The sequence below is a fragment of the Cryptotermes secundus genome, unplaced genomic scaffold (genome assembly GCF_002891405.2).
Source record: "Cryptotermes secundus unplaced genomic scaffold, Csec_1.0 scaffold612, whole genome shotgun sequence".
Lineage (NCBI taxonomy): Eukaryota > Metazoa > Arthropoda > Insecta > Blattodea > Kalotermitidae > Cryptotermes > Cryptotermes secundus.
In genome coordinates, this window is record NW_019729902.1 from 665277 (window position 1) to 688771 (window position 23495).

General features: G+C 43.4%; 1 protein-coding gene and 1 long non-coding RNA gene across 10 annotated transcripts in view; one reads left to right on the forward strand and one right to left on the reverse strand.

Moving 5' to 3' along the window:
• LOC111865773 (semaphorin-1A) overlaps positions 1 to 23495 on the forward strand; it is a 566056-nt gene that overhangs the window by 279693 nt on the left and 262868 nt on the right. The window lies entirely within an intron of this gene.
• LOC111865775 overlaps positions 1 to 23495 on the reverse strand; it is a 186164-nt gene that overhangs the window by 62255 nt on the left and 100414 nt on the right. For all 3 annotated transcript variants that reach the window (XR_004513158.1, XR_004513159.1, XR_002843035.2), the window contains exon 3: positions 13101 to 13272. This is a non-coding gene — a long non-coding RNA (uncharacterized LOC111865775). The remainder of the gene's footprint in view (positions 1 to 13100; positions 13273 to 23495) is intronic.

Sequence of the window (23495 nt, forward strand, 5' to 3'; positions counted from 1 at the left end):
CTTTGAGTTTTATGTAAAATGTCATTCTTTGAACCGAGAGGGACGAGAACTATACTCGCCCCACAACTTGTAAAGTAGATCCTCTGCCACGTTGCGATGGAATTGGTTTAGTGGTTTCGGAGAAGAAACATGTAGCGTGAGCACGTATATATAGTGGAAAGGGGCCCATTTCAAATTCAAAGGAGTGTTCATTTCTTTCGTATCTTTACCCTTCACTCTGTCTCTTCATTTTATTTGCCCCTTTATCTCCTTCCCGTCTTTCTACTTAACACTTCTATCCTTTAGATATATTTTCCAACATGCAGCTGGTATCCATATGAAAACTGCATATTTCCGTGGAAACGGAGTGAGAACGTGTGCGTATAATTAATCACAGATGACATTATGTTGTATAAATTTGTTAAGTTTATGAACTTAGTACAAAGAACGAACCAAATGCCCCAAGTTAACACGTTTTGCGTATAATGAATTCTTCTCGTTACTCCTGTGAAACAGGTTTCGTGTGTTTGTGTCATCTTAATCTTTGTTTCTTGTATGTGGAATTCATATTATGACTGCTCCAGAATTTTATAATTGTTTCTGTCCCGATAGATGGGGATAAATTACATTCGTGGTGTCTGTTGTAGGTGTAGATACTGATCATGAAATTGACGTCATCACGCTAAGTGCGAGGTTTTTGAAATCAGTTGGTTAACCTAGATTTCACTGCACGCCAGTTGATTTCCCACGTGAGCCTCGTCTTCCTTTTTATTGTACAGGGTTTCTATATATAATATATTCTATATATAATAATTTTATTATTATTCACTCCTAGGAATATTCATGTTCAGGATAATGCGAACAATAATAAATACTTCGCTGGTTGTTTTTATATGGGTGTGAAATATGGTCTCTTACGTTGAGAGGCAGACACGCTACGCGCGTTTGAAATTCAAGTGCCCAGGAAAATATTTAGACCTAAGAATCCTGCCGTGTAGTATATTACTTAACAAGGAACTCAGTGATTGGAAGAGATCGCGTAGTATTTCTGGGATGGTGGCAACAAGTAGACTATGGTTAATGGTTAATGTGGTTAAGATGAGGGATGCATGGAATACATTCATCATTTTGACGGGTAAATCCCTTGGAAAGGGGGCACGCGGTAGCGTAGTTTGTTGAGGCGCAGTGCTACAAGCCGGAATATCGCGAGTTCGAGTCCCTTTGAGGTGAATTTTTTCAGTCGACTCAATCCTTCCAGCCGCACTATGGCCCTGGAGTCGACTCAGCCTCTAACAGAAATGAGTACCAGGAATCTTCCCGGGGGGGGGGGTAAAGGGCGCCGGCACGTAAGGCTGACATACTTACCGCCATCTGTTAGCCGATTGTCTAGATAACGTGGGACCCTCAACGTCTCACAGCACTATGGGCCTCCGTGGCCTGTTACAGGGATAGCTTTACCTTTTTACCTCTTGGAAAACGTTCGCTTAGAAGTCGGATAAACACGTGAGGACATGGAATATTGAGACTGATGTTATAAAGGCTCGAGGACGAACGACACTGTCCCAGGAATCGTGTTTATTGAACTGCTTCGAGATTAGCGGTGTACTCCTACGGTATTCTATCTTCGCAGGTTTATTCTGTGACACGTTCATGTCTCATTTGGGATTCGAATCCGCGACCGCAGTGGTCGAAGGGCAGGTCCTTCAGCACCTTTCCTGTCCACAATTATAAATTATGAAAGACAAGTCCGTCCAGTGTGACTATTTCAGTTTTCTCACTTGATGATTCACTAGCCTTACATGTTTCGATCCATTTGTATCATCTTCAGAGGCACCAAACACTTTTTTGAAACCACAGTCACAACAGTTGTCATATTAAATACACACGTAATGTCAAAGTACACAATGTTCCGTCTATCACTCACAGCAGCCTTTCTGGTTATAGAAATGTTTAAAGTTGTTTTAAAGTTTTAAAAATTTGTTAAAAATAAAAATACATAAACCATACGGTTCGTGTCAATAACCCCTGTCGTCCCTCTTCAAGGTGGCCGATGTTGTGCCTCCTATGTAACTCGATTAGGGAGATTCTTAATATTGTCCGTTATGATTTCTTGGGCCGCTGTGCTTGCTTATACACATGTTTAAGAAAGATTTGTTTAGGCATTCAAAAGTTAATAAGGGAGATTCACAGACACACAGACAGCAATGATTATTCCATAAGCGTATTTTTTTCAGAATAAGGAAAGGAAGCTAAAAAAGTAAATGTCCGTGATTTATTCTGACCGTCTTACAGTGCATACATTTATTCACCTTACTCTTCTCTCTTGCACTACATGTTTCGGCACTAAAGTGCCATCTTCAGGTGCTTTTCGATGTATGTCAAACTACTTCATTGCATGCCCTGTTGTCTTTATACTAAAATATATATTCGTTATATATAATGATAAATTTTAAATATTAAAACTGTTCAGGATTTGTCATCCTTATGTCGTATCTCAATACGCGAGTCACACCTATCTTCTTCTGTCGGAGTAGTATTCTTCCTACTTTCATGTGTGTATTGTGCTTTGTGTTGTGTCTTGCTCCTGTGACTGCGTGTGTTATACTGCTGGGCCTGCTGGGTATGTGTGTGTGACACACACGTAGGAAGACACAACCTCGACACCAGATAGAGGTGAGTGGTAAGCTTCACGCCCTGGTTGCTGTATCTCCGGGGACAGAGGTCTCGGTATCCAATGGATAGGGGGCTGGGTGGGACCCAGAACCAGTCTGAACACTATGGATATGAGAAAAATCTCTTACATCTTCTGGGATCAAAGCCCAGCCGTCTAGCCCGTAGCCCGTCATTATACCGACTGAGCTAACCCGACCTTTATGTCAAGATGTGTACTACAAATGAAAACAGTAAATGCCTGACTCGAAAACTTTCTATAAAATCCCTATATATGTTTATTAATTTATTGTATTTCGCTTACAGTCCATTCGCTTTGCTGTGTATGGGGATATATGAACATCGCCGCGGGCGGATTGAATTTGTTTTCGATCTGTATATTGCTACCCCGTAGGGCATATTGTTCAGAATGAAAGAGATGAGTCATTTCAGTAGATCCGGTTTGAAACGTAATGTGTGGCCACAGTTCCTGCAAACTTCGTATATCTCTCAGCTCCCGTTGCCCGGAACCCACATTTAGACGTGTCACGACGTAGTCACGGAATTTTGTTTCGGCAGCTCGATAGCAGTTTCGACTGATATGCAATGAAGTCTTGCTAGGTGATGCGCCGGTAACTGATCCAATTGCTTGAAGAAATCGATACTGGGATTTGACTGACTTCTGGTAGCGTATGGGTGGGTTTGCCGTCACGGTAGCCGAACGGTCTAAGGCAGGCATGTCAAACTCAACTTGTACAGAGGACCACCTCAGCCCTCTAAATAATAGTCCAGGGCCGCACTTCAAAATAGAAATATACATTAGATTTTGATACAAGGAAATGTAATTCTATTTATTAGTATTTAGGAATAATTTCAATATCATTACCTAAAGTCACATATCTTACAGTTTTAAAAAGCAAAGGAATGCCATTTTTGACAAGTATCAAACAACTTTTCAATATGTAAAAAGAGAGATTACACAAGAAATTATGTTAGAAATAGCAAAATATTGAATTTCCTGCAGCCTGCTAATTTATGACTGCGTGAGACTTCTTGTCTTCTGGTCTGTTGGAAAATTGTCTTTACAAAAAATATTTCTACTAAAATTTTAATATTGATTTTAATATGAATTGGCTCTAAAAGTTGAGGGGCCGCACTTTGGGGCTATGGGGGCCGCATGTTTGACACGGCTGGTCTAAGGCATGTACTGTCTTCGCTCGCTCGCTCGGAAGCCGGGACCGTGCATTCGAATCCCGCACAAGGCATGGATGTTTGGTATGTGTTTATTATGCGTTTGTATTGTCCTGTGTTTAGATAGGGCATTGCGACGATCTGGTCACCCGTCCAAGGAGGCCTACCTTCTGTAAAAATGATCAAAGGAACTGAGAAAGGCCCTATGCTCCAGTGTGGGAAGAAAGAGTGGGTTTACAATTAGGAGATGCCAAGCAGCAGTAACTATTAAGCGGAGTACAAGTTGTCTCGCTTAACAGTTGTTTCAAAAATGTGATTTCCGAACCCTTTTTTTAGAGTATATGGGAGTGGGTAGCTCGAAAAATTTGTTATTGACGGTTGTTGTTGTTGTCTGTCATAGCCGTTTTAAGCTGAATTCACGATATTGTGGCATGTCTGCTGGAAGCCAGAATTATGAAACAAGTAGAATCAGCCGTCGCTAGAGAGCAGCTTTGTAAACACGCTCGTTGCTAGGCGATGGCTCAGTAGCCGTCACATGATAGCCGCAACAGTAGAGGGGCTGATGGACGCGATGTTTTCTGTGATGTCATTGTAGCCATTCGGGTGAGAGTCGGTAGGCAGGGGGGACAGTTGAGAGCTACGGTAATTGGTAGCTGAGGCTGGTGACAGCTGGGGAACCCGGAGGAAGGGGAAATCCGCTGTCGGAAGACGTTGCCAAGCAGCGTAGAGAAGACCGTGACTGAGAACATTAGTATTTGTGTGACAGTGATCTGGAGAGTGTAGTCACAAGTCCCCAGTAAATCCGATTACCAATCGAAAGGCCGTCAGTAGTCACATATCAGCCGACAATGACATGAGTACTGGTGCTCTGTTAAAGTGTTCTTTTGTACTCCCCACCTTACCCTGCGGCCTTGGATGTATATACGGTTCACTTTGCGCCCGCTTTACTGCTCATTTCGGTGGGCGTCGGCTGGAAGACTATCGACCTTAAGGTTACGCAGTTCGAGTAGTGACAAAACAAGATTAAATTGAAATCAACTCACAGGGAGCCCAACGCTCATTTCGAATGTCGACCGTCTTGAACTTACAGCGATAACACTCAGCGCACGCTTTGTGAAGGTGCTTTGTTAGATTCTCGGCTGAGACACCAGCTGTCCTGACGGATCTTTCTCTGCTTTACTGAGTCTCGTCAAGTAAATTCCGGTCCAGTATCTCGAATAATCCACGGCGTCTTCATTCTCAGTCATTTGAATGCACGATTTATCTGCCGTCCTTCAGCAGACTGCCGCTACATGACATTACCACAACTGTGGACACCTTCACACATAACTCCGTGGCTTTAGTCCGCAAGCTAACTATACCAACGGAGCGACCGCCGCTTGTCAGCGAAGTTAGTGCCGACTTTAGTGGATAGAGGGTGTCGCGTGGTCAGCGCAAGGAATCCCCATGGCCGTTAATTTCTGTTTTCTAGACTGGAGCCGCTATTTTCTTGAAATAGCTCCTCAGTTAACCTCACGAGGCTGAGTGAACCACGTTCCAGGATTAACGGCCGTTGGGATTCGTTGCACCGACCACGCAACACCCTCTATTCGCTAAAGCTGGAACTAACTTCACGGACAAGCGGCGGTCGCTCGGTTCGTTTGCGGACTAAAACCACGGAGTTTGTTTTGTTCTAAATGGACCTAAAGTGGTGGGAGTCGCCGCCATATTTCTCTTACTGGTCATCGCAGTGTGTTACAGCGATGACCGACATGACAGTGGAGTTTCTACGCATCCAGTATCAGAGAACTACCCACTACCTTTACTTTTATATGTATAGTATACTTAAGTTCTTTTCTTTTTGTTACACGTGTTTGGTTTGCACGCAGTTAAATATTGTCAGAAGAGAACTGGAGTGCAAATTGTGTTCACTTTTTCTTTTGGGTCCTGTAATATTCAAGCTATTAACAAGAACCGGTGTAAAAGATAGGTGATTGCATGCGGTTAGAACGGTCTCTTAAACTGAAATGTGTGGGCTTTTATCTGGCGTACTTTACTGCTTTAATTAAGTGAACAAGATTTAGCAATTATATAACGTGAAATTCGCTTTTAGAGTTTAGCCCTCGACAAGATTGTTTACTCGTAGCTTTGTCTGTTGGGCTTGAGGTGCCGGCCGAAATTAAGAAAGGTACTGACAGTGAGTGTGTGCGGTGACATTAAAACAGGAATCTGATGTGGGGAGGAGGACCAGATATTAATGTTCACTTCTTCCTCTACTCGAGTGGCCAGACTAGTTTTAAGTGGCTTTTGCAGTACCCACTCACCTCATCAGTTCGCCTACTACAATTAAGACTGTGTGATGTCATTGTCAGTTTTACTGGCTGTAGCTTCCAGGCTTTGGCTTCATTCGCTCGTCCATGTCTATACTCATATGTTCGTGGTTTGGAAGGTGACATTGTGGTAACGTTTTCTTTGGACGCTCTCCATCGTGTATTGACCGGATATTTATTTTTTTTTTCGTTTTACAGTTTTGTTCTGTCTGCGTCTTCAGGTGAGCAGCCGCGATAACTCAGTCGGTATAGCGACTGGCTATGGGCTGGACGACCGAGGGATTGGAGTTCGAGTCCCAGTAGAGTCAAGAATTTTCACTTCTCCGATCGTCCAGACCGGCTCTGTGGCCCACACAACCTCCTACACAATGGGTAACGGGGGTTCTTTCCCGGGGATAAAGCGGCCGAAGCGTGAAGCTCACCACTCACCAACTAGTGCCGAGGTCAAGAAAATGTGGATCTATACATTCACTCCCCCATACGTCTTCATGGCATAGTGCTTAATTAGCACAGGGACAAATTTACCTTTTCTACCTGCATCTTCAGGTACAATGGAAAGGGGTTGGGGCTGTTGGGTAAAAATCAATCCCATGGAGAGAGATAGAGAGACATTTTTGAGAAGCTAATTGTCGCTCAGCTACTCGTGTATAATTCTCCGCCTCGTATGGAATCGAAAGGTTCACAAGAGCTTGCCACTCCGCTCTGACCCCGCGCCAGTCTGTTTTTGTCAGACTCATTAGAATATTTGGGCACGCGATAGCATAGTTGGTTGAGGCACTGTGTTACAAGCCGAAAGGTTCCGGGTTTGGTTCCCAACAAGGTCATTGGATTTTTAATTTACCTAATCCCTACAGCGCACTATATTGGAGAAGAAATGGGAGTACGATGAGACAGTACATCAGCTATTCTTAGACTTCAAGAAAACCTATGATTCAGTTAGGAGGGAAGTATTGTACAATATCCTGATAGAGTTTGGGATACCCATGAAACTAGTTAGGTTGATTAAAATGTGTTTTAACGAAACGTGTAGTAAAGTCCGTGTAGGTAAACATTTGTCTGATAAATTTCCTATCCAGAAAGGTCTAAAACAAGGAAATGTTTTCTCGTCACTACTTTTCAACTTTGCTTTAGAATATGCCATTAGGAACGTCCAGGGAAACCAGGTGGCATTGAAACTAAACGGGACACACCAGCTGTTGGCCTACGCCGATGATGTGAATCTACCGGGTGTTAATGTAGATACCATAAAGAAAAAAACACAAACTTTAATTGACGCAATTAAAGAGGTTGGTCTAGAAGTAAACACTGAGAAAACTAAGTATATGTTACTGTCTCGTCACCAAAATGCAGGGCAAAATCATGATATAAAGATAGGAAACAGATGTTTTGAAAATGTGGCACAATTCAGATATTAAGGAACAATGATAACAGATCGAAACCTGATTCAGGAGGAAATTAAGAGGCGATTGAACTCGGGTAATGCTTGCTACCATTCAGTCCAGAACCGTTTGTCTCCTCGTCTGCTGTCTAAAAGCATAAAAATTAGAATATAAAAATCTATAATTTTGCCTGTGGTTCTGTATGGGTGTGAAACTTGGTCTCTGACATTAAGGGAGGAACATAGATTGAGGGTGTTGAGGAGAATATTTGGACCAAAGAGAGATGAAGTGACAGGAGGTTGGAGAAAACTGCATAATGAGGAGCTTCATAACTTGTACTCTTCTCCAAGTATAATTAGAATGTTCAAGTCAAGGAGGATGAGGTGGGTAGGGCATGTAGCATGAATGGGGGAGATGAGGAATGTGTATAGGATATTGGTGGGAAAGCCAGAAGGAAACAGACCACTGGGAAGACCAAGGCGTAGGTGGGTGGACAATATTAGAATGGATCTTAGAGAGGTAGGATGGGCTGGCATGGATTTGATTGATCTGGCTCAGGATAGTATAGTTATATTGGGAGTGTGTAATTCAGAGAGACTTGTATAGCTCCCGCGTTATAAATACGTGAAGACTCTAGAAGATAGAGTGAATAGATTAGTGTGTAGGATTTGTAAATTGTCTAAACCCGCAACAGTGTTATAATCAATTGTAGTTACGACTTGTAGGTTGTTAAATAAACCAGTTAACAATCTGAACGGCGTCTTCAGAGACAAAACACGTTATAGTATCATTGGTTCCTGATCTTCACGACTGGAAAGTTCATAGTCACATGTAAAGCAATTTTAAGCTTTTATAAAACCCGAAGTTATGTTGCTGTGTTCACAGAATCCTGTCGTTGGATCATGAGCCAGTTGATAAATGTTTGTAAGAAACTTCATGGTTGGCCACCGCGATCTCCGAAATTTGATAACCGCAGTCCGTCAAGAAATCGCTCTTCCTACAGAACCTATAGGTTTGTCGCTGAATTCATAGAAACCGCGACATGTTAGGTATGCCGCACACCGGTATGCGTCAAGACACGATGTCTTCGACATGACGCAAAAAAAACAGAGCACAGTTGAAACGAACGAGATTATGAAAACCGCCGCACACCGGTCTGAGTCATGATGCTGACGAATCACGAATGAAGCAAGGCTGCGTCTTTTGTCTCATGTCTTGATGCTTGTCTTAATACAGTTGGTGTGCGGCCGCCCTTACTCCATCCTGAATCAACTGGAACGAAAGCCCTCCTTCACACTCTGTTTACACAAGATCCGTTTTATTTTATGCACACAATACGCATAGACCTTCCAACATTTTACACGCATTTCTAATTCTCTCAAGCGTACTACGTTTCACGCTCTTCCGATTCTCTTTCATTACGTTGAGTAGCGTAGTAACACAGTTCATTACGCTTCTGAGATCCTCATAAATATCACCACTTTTAAACTCAGTTCTTTGTAAACGTTCATGTTTTATCCTTTCTCTGGGATGAACCGTCCGTTTTTGTTAAGTGACGTCTTCATTCGCGTCTGTTCGGTCGTGCCTTAATAATTCCCTCATTGTGCGGGTCTCTGCTGCCCCAGGGAGGCGGCACACCCGCCCCCAGATGGATGAGCGATGTCTTATAATCGTGTATGAACTTGAACCTGATATCATTTATCAGGAAGGTGCGTAGGACTGCGAGAGTGAAGACATTGCAGCAATCCTGCTGCGAAGTTGGGAGCATTATATAAACAAGAACAGTCATTTGGCAGAGTACTACAGTGCTTGGGACCTGCAGTTCGTTTTGATGTCTGAGTATACCCACCGATAAAATATAAGATTATGAAGCCTAGTTCTCAATGGACCCGTAGTCGTAAGAAAAGATAACGTAAAATCAGAGCGCTGTTAGAACTAGCCTGGCCGTGAAGTTAACAGATGTGCTCCATTTACTTCAAGGTCTAGAATGCGTGAAGATTTACGTCACGGCGTGGCTCTTAGACGAAAGTTTCGCTCTCCTTTCAACCCTTTTAAGCAATTTATTTGAAGTAGGCTATGGCGGAAAACAAAATTTATCACGCCGATTTTCTTTAGAATATTTTATTCGCTAACACGTGGCTAGATATTGTTGGTCTATTTTTGTGCTATGGATTCCGATTAGGTTAAATTTATCGGATATAACCTCGCCTGTTTTCGTCCTGTCCCCGTGTTCATAGTGTTGACATGTAAATAACATATCATGCACAGTTTTTATTATGTTTCCCTACAGCATTTCACATCCACATCTCCATTGGTTAGTTTATATTTACCGCCAAATCGACAGCTAAATTTGTATTTCTCATGTTATATTTTTAATGTTATATTTTAGCGTCCTGTTGCACTGATTTATGTCCATGATTTATTCTGACCGTCTTACAGTGCATACATTTATTCACCTCACTCTTCTCTCTTGCACTACATGTTTCAGCATAAAAGTGCCATCTTCAGGTGCTTTTCCATGTACGTCGAACTACTTCATTGCATGCCCTGTTGTCTTTATACTAAAATATATATTCGTCATGTATATTGATAAATTTTAAATATTAAAAATATTAAAACTGTTCAGGATTTGTCATCCTTATGTCGTATCTCAATACGCGAGTCACACCTATCTTCTTCTATCGGAGTAGCATTCTTCCTACTTTTGTGTGTGTATTGTGCTTTGTGTTGTGTCTTGCTCCTGTGACTGCGTGTGTTATACTGCGTGTTGTATTTCTCACCGCTGCTGTGTAATTGTTTTTTTTTCTTTCTCTCCCCTCCCGCTCCAACTATGGAGCATGGGGCTGATTTCTCAGTTTCATGATCATTTTTAGAGACGGTGGGACTCCTTGAACGGGTGATCAGCTCAGCGCAAGGCCTCTACCTAAACACAGGACAACAAATACACAGAATAAACGCATACACATCAGTGCTTTGTTTGGGATTCGAACCCACGATCCCGGTTTCCGAGCGAGGGAAACAGTACATGCCTTAGACAGCTCTGCTGCAATGACCGGCATACAATTGTTTTATATCCTAGAAAATAATTTCCTCGACATTTTCTTACTTTCGAACATCTGCCGTCTTACAAGGTGTCAGGTCTCTGCATTAAATGGCTCTAGTTTCACTCACTTCAGACGTTCGCACTGCTACCGCGTTTATTACCTTGCTGAAGGAAATTAGAAATTACGAAGGTGGAGTGGCCCCTAGTGGTGTGATGTTCGTACTAAATTTAATAAAAGCCGTTATTGGTTCAGACGTTACCAGGCAGAGACGCGATCACGTTGCTAGGAACCCCTCCTTCCTTAAGCAACACGGAAATAGGCTCAAAGGAGAAAACTCCTTTGTAACTTCGAAAAGAGCCTAACGCTGTGATGGAACATACGCTTCCTGAGCCCTGTCCGCAAGAATTTTAGCAAATCGGAAGCTCTACGCTTTTATTTAGACGGTACCGAAGTTCTGTTCCAGTTCAGTAACAGGCAACTTGGGAAGGTTGGATAAATAATTTCACCCCACTGCTTGTCACGCCCTGTCTCCTCCTGCGTCCTACTTCACTCCATTTTGTTTAGAAGAAAAAGAAGTCGGTCACTGCATAGAAACAATACCTCTCTATCGCCTGGCAGGAACCAATCAAGATTTCTGTCGCGAACAACTGTGCCCTTGCCTGCTGATCGACTTCTATTTGTTTTCCCTTCGACCGAGAAATGTCGTGGGAATGTCGCTCTCATGATGTAATCAGACCACAACTGTTCTGCAGCTAGCGGAGTGCCTCATTCCAGCATTTAAATACTGTAAGAGCGACGTGTGAACCTTAACTGAATCTTCATGGTCTCAGAAACAAAATATGTGCAGAAATTGTACTAAATGGAACAACTGTAGATCTGACCAATGCATTGTTTAAGTCTGTGAAGCGGAGTCCCTGATAATCGTTGAGCTGGTCCCGTCTCTTTTCTCCATGCTCTTCTCATGAGATGGATGAATCTAGTACAGACACTGAGGCCATATTTGTTTAAAACCATTTTTATATTTTCCTGTCATGTACGTTTACGTCGACCGCCTCTGTGGTCTAGTGGTCAGAGTTCCTGCCTACAGATCCAGAGGTCCCGGGTCTACCAGATTTTCTGAGAAGTGTTGGGTCTGAAACGGGGTCCGCTCAGCCTCGTGACGCAATTGAGGAGCTACTTGAATTAGTTAAGTACCGTGCTATGAAGACACGTGAGGGAGAGGAGTATGGGTAGTGTTACATATGTTATCCCCTAACTTGGCACGAAACAAGCGATGCGATGAAGGTTTCTAGTGCAGAATACATCATTTATCGTTTCCTTAATCTCCTACGGTCTTCTGAATTAGCTTCCGTTCAGCAAAAAATATAATCATCACTCGGCTGTGATAAAAATGATGGTTGTAATTGATTCGGTGTGGCACCAAGCAATCGTAGTACTGGTGACAGTGAAGTTTCTGTTCGCTTTTGTTCCCACTACTCTCTTCGACCCCTTCTCAACGTCTGTTTCCTAACGACCCACCAGTGGGTTGCGACTTATTAAAAAGTTGTCACGTTACTGCTGCCCAAAATTTTGAGTGGGTTCTCTTGTCGTTGTCGACAAGTGTCGAGCGGGAAGAAAGGGGAAACTTGGGTCACAACTTTGCCTCCGACTTGGCTTTTCCATGCAAGGTCACAGCTTCATCACAGCGATCAATTGTTTCTCCGGACTAGTTTCACACTATGCAGTTCTTTTTTGTGGCGAGGTTCGCAGCCGCAGGCGAAATCACGCGGGGCTTCGGGCTATGTGACGTCACCACCCAATTCTTATTGTCTTCTCTATATGAGAGCGGAGCGAAGCGCGAAATGCGTATTGCAGAAGTCGCTCGGCGCTGGAATCGCAAATTAACCCGAGTGATGATGTCAGCGTTATCTTAGAATTCGTTCTGAATGTTATCAGGCCAGGGGCCCTAATCCTTGTTAGGTGAAGAAGCAGAAAAGTGAAAACTAAACTCCAGTTGGAAGATACGTACATTGTGATTCGGACGGTCCTTATCTATTTCATTGTTGGTGGTATATACATATATTACAAGAGACAGGGGTTCGTGTGGATGCCCAGCCTGGGCCAGCTTGGTAACATTCACACACTCACAATTGTTTTTAATTTACTTTCCTTCTTTCTAAAGAAATAGACTAATGTTATGCGATCACCATGGTGTGTGTGTATCTCTCCCTCTTAACTTCTGAATGCCAGAACCAAATTTTATGAAACTTGGTATGTACATCATGGTAGCCGATCCCGTCTCAACGGAGTACTTCATAAATCCCTCCCATCAATATGTATGTCTGTATATGTATTCCCCTATCGTTGCTAGGCAAAGGATAGGTAAAAACGTTACGGTGACAACGAATACACACTTAACAATAGAGGAATTGTTGGTCGCGTCATTTTCTACGCTGTCCTTGTCGTATCAAAGGAAACTACGCCCTTAGTTCTTCCGAGAACTTCTTGTTCTGATATCAGTTTTAATATTATCCTCACGTCTTAGCGCCCGTCATGCAAGTGACTCTTACCTTGGTGGTTCCGGCAGAAATCATACGTGCATTTACCATTTCCTCCGTATGAATTGCATGTCCCACGCATCTCGTCCTGTTCTGTCGATCTTCTTTCGCATCTCATGCAGTAGAAAGTCGTGAAACCGAATGTCCCTTGCCGCGCTTGGCGTACTGAAGAGGAATATTGGCTCTGCAATGAACGTATAAAGGAAAGGAAATAGATGTGACTGGTGTCATTACAGGTCAGCTGTAAACAGAAGATTGGTCTGCTTTCATGTGACGCCTGGTAATAAGGCAGATATTTACAGACGTTTCGGAGGAGCATGCTGCTTTCATCTTCAGGGCAGAAGCTTTACTCTAAAGGTGGAGGCAAGCATCTACCAGACTTCCTGACGTCACATTGCAGAAGATATCAATTTTATTGTAAATGCTGCGTTCCTGTTTAATCGCTCGTATTTATTGAAATTCCTTGTGGTTGGCTGGTTTCTGTACCGGTATGTGTAAGCAGCTGTATTGTTTTGTCCGATTTGTTTCCCTGTAGGCCATGCAATGTAGCAATACTATGTTCGTAATCAGTTTACCTAAGTATGGTTGAGTTATTCAATTTGAAATATTCGCAGTTGAGTGATTATGTTAATAGCTACATAAAATCAAATCAGAGTTGAACATTTGCGTTTACATTCTTATGCTGGCATTTGCTTCACACCACCATATCTCGATCTTCTGTAATTACGAGGGTCGTACTGGAAGTCATGAGCAACAATTTTTTGTAAAGTAACATGCTTTGTTATTGACAAACCAAATACACCACCTCAATCTACAGACCTTTCTTTATTTTTCCACATAATTTCCACTTCTTTGTACACATTTCTCCCAGCGTTCTGGTCTTAATATTATTTCTGGAGTCAATTCAGAGGTTGCTGAGGAAAATATTTAGGTGTAAGAGGGAGTAACCAACATAAGATCGTAGAAAACCGCAGAGAGAAGAGCTTCGTAATTTGCACTTCACGCCAGATAATAATAGGGCTGTAAAATTAAGGAGACTGTGTTGTGGGGGATGGACACCACGTCTGTGGTCTAGTGGTCACAGATCAAGAGGTCCCGGGTTCGATTTCCGGCGCTTCAGATTTTCTGAGAAGTAGTGGGTCTCAAACGGGGCCCACCTAGTCTCATGATGGTGACTGAGGAGCTATTTCACGGACGTAGTAGCTCCGGTGTAGAAAACCGACCACGTGACATCCTCTATTCACTAAAGCTGGCACTAATTCGCCGACAAGCGGCGGTATCTCGGTCGGTATAGTTCGCTTGCGGACTACAGGTCACGGAGTATTTTTTTGTTTGAGGCGAAGGGGATGGAGAAATGAGAAATGCATACAAAATATTTATAGAAGCTCCTGAAGGGAAGAGGCCACTTGGAGGGTGTGTGCATAGATGAGAAAGGAGCAGAAAAACAGACCGGAAGAGTGTGTACTGGAGTCTTGTTGCTCAGAATAGGGACTAGTGGCAGGATGTGGTTAGATGAACTGAGGAAACCGGCTCACACCGTGTCTGCATTCTGTGTAGTGTTTTGTGACTTTCAGCCCGATGTCACCACATCACATTCTACCATGAGGACGATGTAGGCCTTCCTATCGCAGACGTGTTGCGTATATTTGCTTACGTAAATTATAATCGGCTGGTCACGGTAGCCGAGCGGTCTGAGGCATGTACTGTCTTCGCTCGCTTGGAAACTGGGATCGTGGATTCGAATCCCACTCAGGGCATGGATGTTTGTGTGCGTTTTTCTGTGTTTGTGTACAGGTAGAGACCTTGCGACGAGCTGATCATTCACCCAAGGAGTCCTACCGTATGTGTGAGATATAGAAAAACCGAAGTGAACGGAAAGTTCTTGGAGGTAGGCCTGGGCTCACTGGGGCTGTAGTGCCAAGGAAAACAAAAAGACAAATTGTATATCATTTTTAGTTTGGTTGTGAATATTCTGAACACAATAAAAACTTAACATCTGGCATTATGTAATGTTTCTGTTGCCAACTGCTTAAGTCATTACGTGAAGTGTGACGTGGTCATGTGCCTCTACTATTAATAAGCATAAGCGTAATCAAGGAAGTGGGGGGGAGGCTCTGTTCTCCGCGCATAATTAATTTACTTCCTGCAAGCACGGGTTTAATGCCGTACACGAATGTGAAATATGAAAAATGTAATGTTATGCCTTTACACTGCAATTTAGTATACGTCGTCCTTTCTGTTTGGAGGCACGCGGTAGCGTAGTTACAAGCCGGAAGGTCGCGCTTTCGAGTTCCGATGAGGTGGATTTTTTCCAATTTACCAAATCCTTTCAGCCGCACTATGGCCCTGGGGTCGACACAGCCTCTGACAGAAATGAGTACCAGAAATATTCGTGGGGACTAAAGGGCAGACGGAGCGTAAGGCTGACAACCTTACCGCCATCTGTGAGCCTATTTTCTACTCAAAATGTTGGGAGTCTCGACGTCTCACAACCCTATGCGCCTTCACGGCCTGTTACAGGGATAGCTTTACCACTTACATGACGGTAGTTGGTCTGTATTTCCTTCCTCGAGTGATTGGTTATCATTGTGTTGAGTGATGAACACTGAATTGATCCAGCACACATTTTTCGAAGTATATTAAACATGCGAGAATTTGGTTTTTGTGGGTGGGAGCGATTAATGGTTGATTATCTTTACTTTGATTGGGGGATCCTTCTCGATTCCGACTAATACAACGGAATTAAAAGATATAGTCTCTCTTTTACAAGCCGAATCACCACCACCACCACCACCACCACAGGGGTGTTTTGCACAGAAGTGAAATATGTCAAGGCTTATTAGCTGATGGAATAATTTTGATGAAATATGATTGTCATGTAGGGCAGTGACTGTAGATGGGATTTGGATTGCTGATTGGATTTACTGATTACTTACAGATCGTAGATTCAAGTAACTATAGCACTGTTCACTATTTCATGCACTCGTATTCTCACTACAGCATCTATAAATATTCTCAGTTCGTTTTTACTATTCGTTTCCAGGTGACGGATCCTAACAGAAGGCCTCTGTTTACATTCTTGTTGGCTGGCGAATCTCCCGCAACTGGTTGAGCTCTAAACTTTTCCAGTTTTAACCTTTTCAGCACGGACCGCGCATAACGCACCTCGTAGTTTACTTATTGCCTTGGGAATATATTTGTGAGGTCATTACGTAGTAACTGCTGCCGTATATTTGCTTATTCCGCGGTTGTTGCGTAACAGCGGACGTTTGTAGAGTCATTACTTAGCAACGGGTCTGCATGCTACAATATTATACGTTATGTGTATCATATCACGCATTGGACTCATTGAAAAGAATTGTAAAGGAAATTGCCGTGGCGGGCTGTAAGGCAGCTCCTCGGCATTAGCTTGGAATGACTGAGTAAAACCTTGGTAAGAATATCAGTTCTCCTGTTCGGCCTTCGAATCTGTTCACGGAAGAATTTTAATCGGGTGTTTTACTGCTAATGCCTGCTCGGTGTAATAATAATAATACAGTAATGCTAACAGAATTTGTCGCTTAGAATTAGTTGTGTTGATTTCGCAGCAAGCTTGTTGGTAAATTATTGGCTTTTAATCAGTAATACCGCTTACTAATTGGAAGTAGTTAGAATCAGTGCACGGGACTAATTGGTTCATTTGGATATTACCGAAATAATATTATATGAAACTCTGCAGTGGTTTGTAGGACCAAACAGTTTCCTTACGGAGCACGTGGGGCAATACTGTTTAAATATGGCCACCTGCTGGAAGCACATTGGTCAAGTTCGAATATTTTAAAGCAGGCTTGCCATATGTTTTGGGTACACAGTTATTATATGCTGATATGTATCTTTTTTTTTCGAGGGTGTTACTCTCTCCTCCCCTTTGCCATGTCCCGTTAACTAACAAACTCCATGGAACAGAGCATTTCTTTAGAAGCTGATATTCGCTCAGCTGCTCAAGACGTCTCCCCGCCGTATGTAGAATCCGAAGGTACACACATCGTATGATTTGTGCTGAGCCATACGACCTCAGACTGTGTCTTCATATGCTGCATCCTTTAAAGTCAATCTTAATATTGTCTTGCAAGCTACACCAAGTAGGAACAAACTACTGGCTGGATGACCAAGCGGTAGGGCTTGGATTCTTAACAGGAACAGAGATCCGCATAGCGGTCAGCGTTTCCAGCCCAGCTTCGGGGTCCACCTTAGACTTTGTTCTAGGGAGAAAGCTGCCGGGGTAAGTAGTTGACTACTCAGCTCCATCTAGCGTCGAGATTAAGAATGCAAGGAGCTATTCCTCCATCCTCCATATGTTTTCATACCATGGTGCTTAATTAAGTACTGGGACACCTCTGCGTTACTCCTACATCTGGTTCTTCCTGTGAGAGGTTTCGACTAAAACTAGGTATGTAATTATCATCCATCTCCTCCTCCTGATGATATATGGGAACTGTTATAGCTCTCTGTAACTTCCCCCTACAGTGGTTCCACTGGCCACGAGCGTGTGTAAAGTAGCAGCCCTGAACTCGGACGGAAGAATGCTGCAGCGTTGTCAAAGCTTCAGTTCAGCTCGAAACGTCGAAGCTTGCAAATTCAGCCAGGAATACTGTGGTAGCGGCACAGTGCTTGCAAGCAAAACAAAAAAGTAAAGTTATACCTGTATTAGGCCGTGGAGGCCCGTAGGGTTTTGAGAGGTTGAGGTTCCCACATTTTCTAGACAATCGGCTCACAGATGGCAGTAATGTTTTCAGCCTTACGCACCGGCCGCCCTTTACTCCTCCAGGAAGATTCCTGATACTCATTTCTGTTAAGAGGCTGAGTAAACCCCAGGGCCATAATGCGGCTGGAAGGTTTAGATCAATTGAAAAATCCAGTGACCTCATCGGAAATCGAACCCGCGACCTTCCGACTTGTAGCATAATGCCTCAACCAATTACGCTACCGCGTACCCCCGAAAGTAAAACATAAGCTAGTTCCTGTCCAACACGTGATTGTCGACCAATGCTGTTCGACAGTCTGTGTTATTCTCTTAATGACCAAGATGGTCACTCATGCAAAACAAAAGCCAAAAGTATAATTTTATGCTTTCTTTACCGACAGGTTTTATAAAACAGCGCATTATTTCTTGGCGTCGGATGTTGTTGGTATTGCACTTAGAGCGTTAATCAGTGTTTCGGAATCGAACGAAATTAACATGGGTTTGCTTGAAGGCCACGCCGTTGAGCTTAATTTCAGAGTGTAATTATGAAGTGAGGTGTACATCTGGGGATATAAACATCTGGACCTCGTATTTCACTTTTGTTGTTCGTATTAGATGTAATTTGCCGCTTCTCGCCGTGGCTATCGTTTCTGTCTTGTTTGCTTCCATGGGTTGACCTTATATCCAAGGCCTTCTGCTGCCACGCCTGTACAGGTTGTTCGCAATCTCATTATGGTAATGCACATCCGTGCCGCTGTCTTTCCTGCCTCCATGGTAGGTAGATCGAAGGTCTTCCCCGGAAGCGATACATCTGGACACATGTAGCTCTGTTTGTGTATTCATTCATTCATATCTAGGCGTCTTCGCACGTTTTTCAGTTTTCCAAAGCGGCGAATGTTAGTAGTGGGTTGGGCCGCGCCATAGCTGAAGCGGTTAGTCGTTGGCTTCCCACCGCGGCGGCCCGGATTCAAACCCGGTTGTGGTCAAGTGGGATTTGTGGTGGAGAAAGTGGCGCTGGGGTAGTTTTTCTCCGAGTACTTCGGTTTCCCCTGCCAATCTTCATTCCATCAAATTCTCCATCATCATAATCACCTGGGGCAGGTACAGTAGGCCAATCAGTGGCCGCCATGCCGATTGCACCCAACTGGACTCCACCCCCCAGTAAGCGAATTTAAACATTTTTAAATGTTAGTAGTAGGTTGTATGCGAAACACATGGAATGGGCAGACTGCTTGTAGACGAATAATAGGCACCAGTTAAAATTCTGTATTCAAATGGAGGGGATGGAAAAGTAACACGATTTTAGTCGAGAATGCGATGGGATTACATTAGATGGGATGATATTAAAATGGATCTGAAGTTCTGGGTGAAGGTGGATTAAACTAGCTTCAAATAATGTCTCATCAGTGCTCTTATAAATATATAATTTAACCGGAGGATCCTATGGCCCGCTAGTTTCGTGGGGTGCGGCCTATTGTACCAGCCCCGGTTGATAGACGAATATGGAGCAGTTCGTGGCATTAGGACTGGCAGAGGAAACCGAACTGCTCGGAGAAAACCTTCTGCAATACCATTTTACCCACTCCAAATCCCACATGACTTGACCTGGTATTAAACTCGGGACGCCACTGTACAGAGCCCGGCGACTAACTGCCTGAGCTATGGTACGGCCTCTGTGAGTAGCTCTTTAGGAAGGACTCTGTTCCATGTAGTCCGTAGTCATTCCAATGTTGCATTTGTGTCCGACGTATGTTTGTTACTCTCAGATTGCAATGCTGTTCTTGTGGGAACTAAACGTGGACGTCACACCACTGTTGCAGATTGGTGAGCAAGTGTCCTTAGCATAGTGGCCGGCAGATCTAACTGCGTGGATTGCATCCCCGTGTTTGGACCCCCGAGTGTAGTGTTCTTTCAGTCAGAATGTGTTAATGTGTTTCTGTTTGACCGTCTGTGGCAAAGCGGCGTGAGTTTGAAGTTAACAGTCGCTCCCCTCGGTATAGCTCCGATATTTAGAATGTTTTCATGTGATACTTAAGCACAGGGTAAAAGGTAAAGCTGTCCCTCTGCTTAACTAATTAAGCACTATGGCGTATGGGGTAGCGGATGTATAGATCCACATTTTCTTGACCGCGGCACTAGTTGGAGGTGAGTGGTCAGCTTCACGCCCCGGCCTCTTTACCCACTGGATAGGAGGCTGGGTCCCACAGCCGGTCTAGACGACGTGGAGAAGAGAGAGACTCGAACTCTGATCCCTCGGTCGTCAAGCCCGTAACCAGTCGCTATACCGACTGCGCTATCCCGGCTCCTCTTAAGCACAGGGTCAACTTCCACATTAATTGCATGGTACGGGTTAAAAACCTTATAGTAAAATGGTTTATAGTTGCATTAGCAGAAAGGAAGAGGTTAACAGAGGACGCTGGTATATTCTCTGCTTGTAGCGGAGGGGAATTTCTCGGATTAACTCATCGCCTTCATGTCTGTAAAATCGTTTCTTAAGAAATGTTGTGTGTGACATTAAACGTTTCTTTCTTAATAATCAGAAGTTATAGTTTGAAGGGGATCCCCCCCATGACTCTCTTGAAGTTTCTGTATCCCGTTCCCACGCCGCAGCAGTTCGATAGAATTCTCACTTGCTTCCGAAACTTTCTTAAACACACTTTTGGTTTCGCTTTGATTTTTCCCTGAAAAGAACGTAGCCCGAACGAGGGAAACGATAGACTCCCGGGAGAACTCCTGTCAGTACATTGCTAACAGAGGATATATACGAGTATATAAGTACAGTGTGCACCAGTCTGTCGAGTGCGGTACACAGCAGGACGCAATTCTACGCGGAGTTTACGTCGATTCGCACATCCAGTCTGCACTGATCGTGTGTAGTGGGATCCTAGTTTAACTGTTGACGCTTTGTGATAATGGAGTTTATTTCTGAATATATTTAGGAGAGTTTTCCCAGTTGCATATGCTTCAGAATGTTGAATGGGAACATGATTGTGAATAGCAATATGGGAAAAACGTGGAAGGAGGAGGCCGTACACCGTTTTAATGTACTATTTCAGGTTTTTTTCCCAGAAGAAAATGAAGACAATAACGAACAAGCTTATGCCTGTCCACACGATACTTAGGCAGAGAATCGAACTCAGGATCACCTGAATATGGAAAACAAGTGCTAACTAGTACACAGAGACGAACCCTTGAACTGTTTCAGATCTGATACTCCACGACTCTCTACCAGCCCGGGATGATTGATTGTGAGTGGAGCAGTCGGTGGAATGAGACTTGGTAGGAGAAACTAAAGTACTCGGAGAAAACCTACCCTAGTGTCACTTTGTCCACCACAAATCCTACATGACCTTGAACGCAGGCCGCCGAGGTGGGAAGCCAGCGACTAACCGCCTGAGCAATGGTAACGGCCTAAGGTCTCGCTGACTGAATGTTAGAATGCAATGTGCGGTTTCACTGCTTCGGTGTTTTGTCAAGTAGTTTCATGGCTAGCCCGCAGATGTCTCACCTCTTGGCCTCATGAGTATTTTTGTGTATTCTTTCATACTTCATTGCACAAATAGCATCAGCGTGATTGGTTCGAGCAGTCTAGGTGACTACAGAATATAACATTCGGATTCCCGCTCATTTTGCTATCAGCACGTGGTATGAGAACACGTTCTGCTAGTTGTCAGCACTTTGTGGTAGAAGTGTGAGGTCTGAACCAAACGTGAAGCAGGTTGGTGCAACGGGGACGCTCTGCGCTTGTACACCGGAGGTTCTCGTCCGAAACACTGTCAATCTGTATTGAGGTCTTTAGTAGTTTTCCTCAGTTGCTCCAAGCAAATTCCGAGATGACACCTCCATTAGACCACTACCATCTGCTTCCAAATCTTTTCTGGTTCTTCGCAAATCAGATATCCTACCATTTGACGCTGTGTAGAGTAGCTACTGACTGACAATGTCCGTAAAATAACTTCAGCAGCCTTCAGTGTGTTGAGAACCGGAAGTGTCTCGCTGAGTGAGGAACAAGTTCTGTAACACGCCACCACGTGTAGACAGCGCTGTTGTCGCAGGTTTCCCCGCAGCCTACATCTTAGCGCTGTGAACCAGGGCTCTCGCTGAGTAGAAACAAGTTTTGTTATAGTCGTCGCCATGTCTGCAACATCCAGACTCAAGTCCGCCTATTCAGACATCCTGTCTCTGTCTTTGGCCAGCCGGCTATCCAGCTGTTGGCAAAAAGGAAAGAGAAGACATCCATCTTTCCTTACAAAATATCACAAACTGCTCTCGTGGACTGTCTCTTTTTCTGTATGCCCACGCGAGACCGTGGGTAGGGCCGCTCTTCGTTGAAGTTCAGCTCACTCATGACTCATTTCAGAGTTCTTCTGTGGTAACAGGCATGCTCTAATTCGTCGCCCCTCAAAACTGCTACCACCACGCGTAGAAGCCCTCCGCTTTTCACCATTTCCAGTTAGGACTCTCTTCTGTTGGTGTAGTTTTTATAAACGATATTATTGTTCAGCTATAAGAGCATTAAAACACTACGTTTACTGTTTCTTTACGGGGTTTTGACATTTGTTTAACTGTTTCAGGGGGTACCAGGCACGAAGTTTTTCAGATTCGTATATCTAGTCGTTAACACGCAACGTATTAGCGAAGAGATCTCAGTGGGTTGGGTGAGGCTGTTTGCGAGTTTTAAAATTCCCGTAGCTTTAAAAACTGAATAAATTAAGGAAAACAATCCTTCATGCCAGATCCACATAATTATTAGGAATGTGACTGCTGCCGGCACCAGTGATAGCGCTGCTAAAGGCCGAGCGAACGCAGAGTTACCAGGTTGGGGTCGCTCTCGACGTGCAGGTGAGTTTCATCACTTGGGGTCATTCCATGTGAAATCATCCAGAAAGGTCGCTCACCATTTTTAAAAAAAATTATATTTTGTACACTTATTTATACATATTTTCATACTACAAAAAAATTTTTAAAAAAATTCTAATCCGCTCAGTTCTCTCGGTACAGGCGTTTTTATAATGCGAAAAAACGCGTTTTCGGCTGAAATGGAGGTTTGCGTTATCTTCCATATCTCGATAACTATTGAAGCTACAGACTCCAATAAAAACGCTATTTGTTCCTCATGATATGGACTACAAATCATATTATTACAAGTTTTTACTCAGCTCACTTTCTGTAGGTGTAATTAAACTTGAAACTTACCTATCGATTTTGGGAAAAACGCTATTTTTGACCTTCAAAAACCAATGGGAGGGGGAAAGTATCAGATCTGTGATTTCTACCATTTGTTGTTACCTATATGGGGAATATAATCACTTAGTTTTGAATCCCGTACCTAGTTTCCAAAATTTTCCAGGAGCTTCCAAACTTTGCTCTGGGCCCCAAATCGGCCATTTTTAACATCTCATATCTCCGGTGGGGAAGCTCAGAAAATTTTTAAATTCCTAGAAGATAATGCTCTATTCTAGAGTAACTTGGAGTTAAAATTAGAACTTTGATATTCAATTAATGGCGAAGTTCTTATAATGCGAATAAACGCGTTTTCGGCTGAAATGGAGGTTTGCGTTATCTTCCATATCTCGATAACTATTGAAGCTAGGGACTCCAATAAGAAATCAGTTTGTTCCCCATGATATGGACTATAAATCATATTATTACAAGGTTTTACTCAACTCGCTTCCTCTAGGTCT